Here is a 9,646-nt window from a genome sequence, read left to right on the forward strand (position 1 = left end):
CACACATTCTAACCATTCTTTCCGCGGTCTACCTCTGGGCATGTTGCCATTTACTTTACCTTGATACACTTGTTTCGTTAGTCGTTCATTTGGCATTCTCTCCACATGTCCGAACCATCTTAACCGATTTCTTTCTCATGTGTCTACTAGCGTCTCGTCTGCACCACATTCTTTTAGAATTATCTCGTTACTTACTTTGTCCATTAAGGATTTCGCTGTTTAAAAATCGTGGAAGTTTTTAAAAATACTGAAGTTTTCGGTTTTGAGGATAAAATGAGATACAATATTACAATTTTCCATTTAGATTTTTTATTTCGAATAGAAATAAGGGTCAATATCTCGAAGAAATTTTGGCACACATACAACATTGAATTACGGATCAGTTGATTGCGACGGTTGAGTACGTTGCTGACACTGGGTGAAAATCCTCGGAGAGAAACGTTCGTGGTGCCTCCTTCTTCAGATTTTAGGTGAATGATTTTAAAGCCTTAGCTGAGAAAAAAAAATTATTGATATGTTGCATACAAGAACATCATAATGTGCTAGGATTGCGCATATTTAAATTATATCACATTTACTTATATTTCGACTTTTCTGCTTTGTCGGATTTTCACACATAATCTACACACTGGGTGAAACGTTTCCGGAGAAAAACTTTCGATCTACGTCCTTCCACAAATGTTTGCTTTGGACACTGAAGCTGCTAAGGGGCCGTATGCGTAGTGTGGCCGACAGCGAGAACCCCCTCCCCCTTGGGTACAGACCACAGCTTCCTATCGCTGATAAATGACAGAGCGTTGAAAAATGGTGCCGGATGATTGTAACCCAGTGTGTATATTAAGGGTTAAAATAAATTTTTCCTCAGGTAAAATATTTTTAATAGAGGTCAAGGTCATTCTTGAAGTATCTTTTAACGAGGAATTCAATGATGACCTTAAATTTGACTTTGAAGATGACCTTATATGCCAATTCCAAGTCAACTTTTTAAATACGGAAACCCCCCTTTTTGACATCGGAAATCGATAGAGCAGGAAATTTCACGTTTAAATATTTATTAAGGTCAAGGTTTTAATTTGGCCTTGAAGGTCACTCTAAGACCGTTAAAACTTAAACAAGGCACGAAAACCTCTGAGATCAGCAGCTTCTGAAAAAATTTCATATCAATGAAAAGTATTGGTTTCAATTAGGCACATTCAATCGTGGCCTTCAATTTGACCTTGACGATGCCCTAAAATTCATTTCATGGTAAACTTTAAAACAATGGAAACCCCCCTTTTTGACATTAGAAATCGATAGGGCGGAAAATTTTACGTTCAAATATGTATTAAGGTCATAGGTTCAATTTGACCTTTAAGTCACTCTAAAGTCATTAAAACTTGAAAAAGGTCCGATCATATCTGAGATCAGCAGCTTTTGAAAAAATTGCATATCAATGGAAGTTATATATTTTTATTAAGGCACATTCAACCGTAACTTTTAATTTGACCTTGAAGGTCACCTTAAAAGTAATTTCAAGGTCAACTTAAAAAAATGAAAACCCCCTTTTTAACGTCGGAAATCGATTGAGCGGGAAATTTGACGTTCAAATATGTATTGAGATCATAGGTTGATTGCTTATCATGAGTCTTCGTGCCCCTCATGCTTCGGGGCGCTAGGTTATTGTGAGTGCCCTTGCCTTTCAAGTTTTGGGTTGCGCGATTATCTCAAAAAGAAGGCTTTCCATTTTTTAAAAAGTTGCCCTTAAAGTGACCTTTAAGGTCATCGTCAAAGTCAAATTAAAGGTCACGATTGAATGTGCCTTAATCAAACAAATGACTTCCATTAATATGCATTTTTTCATAGCTACTGACCTCAACGGTGTTTGGACCTTCCTTAAGAGTTAATAACCTTAGAGAGATCTTTAATGTCAAATTAAACATACGGCCTTAATACATATTTGAACGTGACATTTCCCGCTCTCTCGATTTCAGATGACAAAAATAAGGGTTTTTATAAAAAAAAAGAAGTTGACCTCAAAACGAGCTTCGAAGTCAACGTTAAGGTCAAATTAAAGGTCACAATTGAATTCTTCGTTAAAAGTTACTTTAAGAATGACCTTGAACTCAATGAAAAATATTCTACCTGAGGAAATATTCAGGGAGCCCAGAAATTTTTTGACACCCTGTTTATAAACAAACAAGGTCAACTTAACGATTACAAAATTAAAAATTTTTTAATTTAAATCTCACTTTCAAAAATTAAACAATGTCAAATTGTAGTTTTAGTAATAAGATTTTTAACTGACAATTAAAAAATGTTGTAAACTTGATACAATTTAACGCCATTATAAAAAATACATGAAAAAATTAAGCAAGATCAGATTATAGATTAAAAGGTTGAAAATAATAAATATATAACAGTGATTTTGAAATTTTTGAGATTTTTATAATTTAGTATTAAAATATGTATACTTTGAGATTGAAATTTTGTTATTTAATTATTTAAAATCCTTAGAATCTCCAAATACCAAATAAAAATTTAAAGCTTGAAACTGGAAAGTTTTCAAATTGCCCAATTTTAATCTGATTTTCAAAAATTAAACATTTTTAAATTGTAGCTTTATAACTTAAATCGTAAATTTTAAATTAAACAATCAGAATTAATTATGTAAATTTGATTTTAAACCCATTATAAAGAATTTATAAAAAATAAAACAAGATCAAATTGTAGATTACAAAATTCAAAGTGTTGAAATATTCCACTATAATTGTAAAATTGTTTAGATTTCTAAAATTTGAAATTAAAATCTCTAAACATCAAATAAAAAATGTCTAGCTTGAAACTGGAAAGTTTTTAAATTATTCAATTTAAATCTGACTTTCAAAAATTAAACATTTTTAAATTGTAGCTTTATTAATTAATTTTTTATTTAAAAATAAAACACTTTAAAATTATATAATATTTTAAACCTTAATTCAATTAATACACTACAAAAATGTATACAGTAGATAACTAGAAATACAGACTTCTCACTCTTCTCCCCTTTTTTAAGGAATTCCTTTTTTCCTCCGTTTCAAGAAACTTTTTTGTTGAAAATTCATCGTTTTGGATATGAATTCTACTATTTGGATAAAAATGCGTTTTTTTAAAGTTGAATTCAACTGGTGCAAAATTGTTTTTGTTGAATTTAATTTTTAAAACCTAAAAGGCGATTTCATTTTTGGTTCAGGAAATATTTTTTTAGTTGAAAATTAATCCTTTATAGCAAAAATATCATCTTGGTTTAAAATTAAATTTTTTGTGGAAAACGATAACTTTTTGGTTCGAAAATTCGACTGTCTGGTAGAAAATTTATCCTTTTTGTTTAAAATTGGTTTTTTTTTGTTAGATAATTAAATTTGTTTGTTAAAATTCATCTTTTTGTGTAAGTAATCATCTATTTCGTTAAAAATTTGTCTTTTCTGGTAGAATCCAACTTGTTTAAAATTTTTTTGTTTTTTTTTTTAAATTAATTTTTAACTGCAAATTTCACTTTCCATTTTCAGTTCAAGAAATCTCTTTTTTAGTTGAAAGTTCTACTATTTTCTTGAAAAGTCGTCTTTTGTTAGAAAATTAATCGCCTTAGTTGAAAATTTAACTATATAGGGGAAAATTAATGTAAAGTAATTTTCTATACTTAGAATTTAACTATTCCATTGTTGGTTGAAAATTCAACTGCCTGCTTGAAATTTGAACAAATTTGCTACAAATTTATCTTTTTTTGGTTGGAGATATTTTTGGATCGAAAATTCAACAGTTTAGTTGAAAATTAACTTTCTTGTTTTAAAATTCACGTTCTTGGATGAAAATTGAAATATTTGGTTGAAATCTTTTTGGCCTAAAAATGGTACTGTTCTATAGATAATTTGCCTTTTCCTCTTAAAAATTCAACAAATTTGTTAAAAATTCAAATATTTGGTTGAAAATGAAATTATTGTTATAAAAATTTACCTATTTTGAAGAAAATTTTAATATTTTTAAGAAAATAATACTTTTTTGTTAACAAATTATATTTTTGGCTTGAACATTCAACTATATTGTAATGAATTTGCCTTTTTCTGTTAAAAATTCAAGAAATTAGTTGAAAATTGAACTGTTTTATAAAAAATTACATCTGTTTGGTTCGAAAATTCCATAATTGAGTTAAAAATTCACATTTTTCTTTGAAAATGTTTATATTTGGTAAAAAAATGTAATTATTTTTATACAAATTTAATTTTTTGGAAGAAAATTTTTAATATTTTTCAGAAAATACATTTTTTAAAAAGAAAAATGACATTTTTGGCTTAAAAATTCATCTTTCTATTAGAATTATTCTAATATTCCTTTTTAAAAGGAAATTAATCTTTCGTGCCAGAAAAGTCTTTAAAAGAATTCCTCTCTTTGTAATGAAATTTAACTATTTTTTTAAAGGTTCTATCCTATTTTTGTTAAAAATCGCCCTCTTTTCCGTGTGTTTGAGTTTTTTATAGCGGAGTGGGGGATTTTTTTTTATTTCTAAAGACATAGGACTTTTGATTATATCTGATATAATTATGAAAGCACATTACTTAAATTTAAAGTGGGTAAACTTGAGACCGGTAATCGCTTCTTCTGGTCCCCAAAACGCTTTCTCTTTCGCCATACATAATTCCATTATACTTATAAAAACATGTTTTTACCCATATTTGTGATTCCGAGGATAAAGCTGAGTAAATATTTCTCTTCTCTCGTCAATTCATAATTGAGAGACTCAGGTAAGATAATCTCTGAAATCTCGGAAAATTACCTTCTAAAATTCGTCAACACGAGTCAATGGTTTTCGAAAACGGCCTATCTAATATTTAATTTATGCAAACTGCGTCTGAATTTGTATAATCTATTCTATATTTTTTTACCTTGATAAAAAAAAACTAGTCAGATGTGTTAAAAACATTTACAGGTTAAAATCAATAATAATAATAATAATAATAATCTTTGGAATCATTCATTCAGTTTGACCCTGACCAAGTCCTCATTTTCTATTATCATTAATATTCAAAGACCAGCATTTCAATCTTGTAAAATTTTCGATCGAATATTTTACAAATGGATTAAAAAAATTTGAAATCAAAAGTTCTTTTTTTTATTTATTTTTTAGAACCAAAATTTTTCACCACATGGTCGAATTATCCAACAAAAATCATTATAATTCAAACAAAAACAGTTGAATTTTCAACCCAATTGTTTGGTTTTAAAAAAAAAATTATTTTTCAAGCAAGAAAGATTCACTCTTTGCAATAAAAGATGAATTTTCAACGCAAAAGGACGAATTTTCAATAAACACACTAGTTTTCATCCCAAAAAATTTGACCCGATTCCGTAACATTTTTAATTTATGAACCTTCAGCACCATCAAATTTGTATATAAATATTTCTAAATAAATAATTTTACTTCATCATAGAATTTATTTCTAAATGTTTTTGAGCATTATTGATAAAACAGAAAATTCAAATTGTAACTGATTGTTTATTAATGGAAAAATTAAAATCTTTTTAATAATTATGAAAATTTGAGGAATATTTCAAAGCAAAGCTTTAAAACTTCAAAAAAAATTCGAAAATATTCAAGAGAATAAACAAATTTTCTTAAAATTCCTGGGAAAATTTAGAAGATTATAAAGCAATTTTTTACATTTTAAATGATTTAAAAAAATGTATAGATGAATTCGAGTTAGTTAAAAATATTTTTAGAAATTTAAAGCGTTTTAAATAGATTAGAAAGAATTAAAAACTTTGAAACATTTTCGAAAATTGATGAAATATTGATTGAGTTCTTCCAAACTTCTAAAATTTAATTTTTAATTAATTTTTTGAATTAGTTTAAAAAAAATTTTTGAATTAATTTTCTACACAAAAAGATGAATCATCAACCAAATGTTAGGATCTAAAAATTTAAACATTTTAAACATTTCATTAGTTGACTTTTATACCAGTAAAAAAAAATTCTCGAGAAAGAGGTTAATTTTTAACCAAATTGTTAAATTTTGAAGTCAAGTATGTTTTTACATGAAGAAAGTTATTTCTCTATTAAATACTTAACTTTTCAAAAAAATTAATTTAATAATTTTAATTTAATTGATTAATTTTGTATCAAAATAATTGATTTCTTTACCAAATCATAGAGTTTTTAACCTACCAAGATGAATTTTCAGCACATGGTCGAGTTTCAACTAGAATCAGTTGAATTGTCAACCCAATTATTTAATGTTCAACAAAACATTTATTTTCAACCAAGAAAGATTAATTTTTTGCAATAAAAGATGAATTTTTAACAAAAAAAATGACAAAAACTAATGAACCTTAAAAAATTGATTTTATTTTTATCCAAATAGCTGAATTTTCCCCCTAAAACATGTAGTTTTAACAAAGAACATTAATTTTCTACCAAAAGACGAATCTTAAAAAAAAAGAATTTTCAACCCGAAAAATCGAATTTTTAACAAAAACGTTAGTTTTTAACCAAAAAAGATCACTTTTGTATAATAAAATATGAACATTCAATCTCAAAGGACGAATTTTCCACAAAACAGTTGAATTTTAAACGAAAAGAAAAAATGAAATTAACAGAATAGTTGCATTTTCAAAAAAAAAAAAAAAAAATACTCGAATTTTTAACCGCAAAGCTGAATTTTTAATCTACAAACATGAATTCGAAAAGGAAGAAAACTTTTCAACTAAATAGCTGAATTTTCAGCGGAAAAAGATACATTTTTAATTAAAAGTTGAATTTTTAATTTTTTTGCTAAAGAATAAATTAAAAAATAATAATTTTCATCCATTTAAGAACAACAAAAAAGCCGAATTTTTAATTAAATCTTTCCATTATAAACCAAAAAGATGAATTTTCTACACACAAAAAACGCATTTTTTCCAAAATAAATGAATTTTCTACTGAATAATTGAATTTTCAACTAATAATGAACGAATTTTCCACTAAAGATGAAATAGTCAAATTTGTCGATAAAAAATTAATTTTTAATCTGGGAAGAACGAATTTTCAACAACAGAATTTAATTTCTGACCAAAAAGATTTTCTACGAAAAGAGATGAATTTTCAACCCGAAAAAAACTTTTCAACGAAAAAAAATTGATTTTCAAACAAAACGTTGAACTCATAAGCAAAAAATACGAATTTTCAACAAACTAGTTGAATTTTCATCAAAAAAGTTAGTTTACAACCAACAAAGATGAAATTTTAACCAAAAAAGGTAATTTTTTTGGCGCAAAGGATGAATTTTTAATCCAAAAGTACGAATGTTCAACAAAACCTTTCAATTTCTGACTAAGAAACATGAATTTATCAAAATACTTGAATTTTCCATAAAATAATTGAATTTTCAAGAAAAAAAGTTAATCATTTTTAACTAAGAATGATGAATTTTTAATCAAAATAGATTACTTTTTTTCTAAAACAAAAAAATAATTTTCAATGCAAAAGGAGAAATTTTCTATTCAAAAAGACGAATGTTCAATAAAACGGTTGAATTATCGACCAAGAGATGACTAACAAAACAGTTAAATTTTTTTAAATTAAATTTTTTCTGAAAAAAGATCTCCTTCGCTTCGCTGGGAATCGAACAACAGAATTTCCGATTGCCGGTCGGGTGCATTTCCCTTAAGCTAATAGAGAGATTGAAAGATGAATCCTCTTTCAGAAATGCGTGCATTATTTTGTCAGGTGTTACGTGTTAAATTTTTTTTCAAGGAATCCGTATTTCTGAAAAAGGATTCTGCTTTCGATGTCTTTAGTAGCTTAAGGGAAATGCACTCGACCGGCAATCGAAAGTTTTGTGGTTCGATTCCCAGCGGAGCGAAGGAGAAGATTTTTTTCAGAAAAAAATTATTACAAAATCTTTTTATTCATTGCTCCATCTAGTCTGAAAAGACATTGAGAATTTCTGTTATTATCTGATGATAATATAGATTCCTTGAAAAAACATTACTTTTTTGCAATATAGAATGAATATCCAATCGAGAAAAACGAATTTGTTAACAAAATAGTTGCATTTTTTTCCGCCGACTAACATGAATTCTGAATTAATAGTTTTGTACTAATTAGTTGAATTTTAGAATGATAAGGATACATTTTTAATCAAAAATAGAATAGTTAAATTTCCTGTTAAAAAAATTACTTCTCATCTAAAAAAACAAAACCAGTTAAATTTAACGAAAATACGAATTTTAAACTAAATTGTTAAATCTTCAACCAAATAAATGAATTTCCAACACAGGAGAATTATTTGACTAATCAAGAAAGATGATTTTTCAATAAATGAGTTTAATTTTCAACTAAAAAGGTTCTTTTTTAGATTATAGTTAAATTTTCATCGAAACAAATTAATTAAAAAAGAAGTCGAATTATGGACTAATTGAATTCATCGAAAAAGCGGAATATTTTAGAAAAAAGATCAGCAATCTGAACGACATGGGTTCGGATCACAGCATTTTTATCACGATTTAGAAATAAAAATGAATATTAAAAAAATATTTATTTTTGACCAGTAAACATCGAACAATTAGCATCAAATATTTAATGCATTTTATCTTATCAAAACCATAACATCATAAAATAGAAAACATTCGAGTGTTTGAGAAATTAATTTTACAAGTATAAAGAATTTATTAGGAAAAAAATTTATTTAGGAAAAAACAATTACCATCAAATTATGTAAGAAAACAGTTGATTTTTAATCCAGAAAAGATTAATTTTACACAATAAGGTCTTTTTAATTCAAGAAAGGTGAATTTTCAGCTAAAAAAGATCAGTTTCAACCCGAATGTGAAATACTTAGATTTTCAGTTACAAAAATTAGTTAGATAATTCAATTGTTAACCAATTGAATTCAACGAAAAAATTAACAAATAAAAATGAAATAAATAAGTTTTCAACACAGAAGATTAATTTCATTAGTTTTCTGCCAACCAATCAAATTTTAAATCAGAAAAGATGAATTTGCAACCAGAAAGTCAAATTTCAATCAAGAAATATAAAATTGTAAACAAATAAGTTCAATTTTCAACTGTAAACGTTTAGTTTGAAACCAAAAATGGAATAGTTAAATTTTCATTTAGAAAAATTAGTTGAAAAAATCTATTAATTTAACAGTTGAATTCAATGAAAAAGAAGAATTTCTAATTAAATAGTTGAACCCTTAATCAAATAGATAAATCTTGAACAAAATGCATAAATTGTCTATTATACCAAATACTTGAATTTCAACTTTTATCATTTAGATTTCCAATCAAAAAGTAATATTTACATTTTAAAATAAATAACTTAATTTTTAACAACAAAATCAAATAATTTGTTTAACAAAATTGATCAATTTTCTAGAAAATTGTCAAATTTATGTGCTCTATTCTATAAATTTTTTCTTAATGAAAAAAACCAGTCAGATGTTCATTAATTTTTCGGGTCCAAAACTTCACTTATTCATGTAAATCTTTTCAAGCTCTTTTTAATTAAAATCAACAATTATGTGACTAGACTGAACATTTTTAAAATAATTTATTTTAACTTTTTTAATTCAGACACTGCAGTAGAATATTTTGCAGCTTATAATTAATAATGATAATATTCAAATTAGAAGGCTCGTATTTCAATCTT

This window comes from Belonocnema kinseyi, chromosome 5, assembly GCF_010883055.1.
Source record: "Belonocnema kinseyi isolate 2016_QV_RU_SX_M_011 chromosome 5, B_treatae_v1, whole genome shotgun sequence".
NCBI classification, from domain to species: Eukaryota; Metazoa; Arthropoda; class Insecta; order Hymenoptera; family Cynipidae; genus Belonocnema; species Belonocnema kinseyi.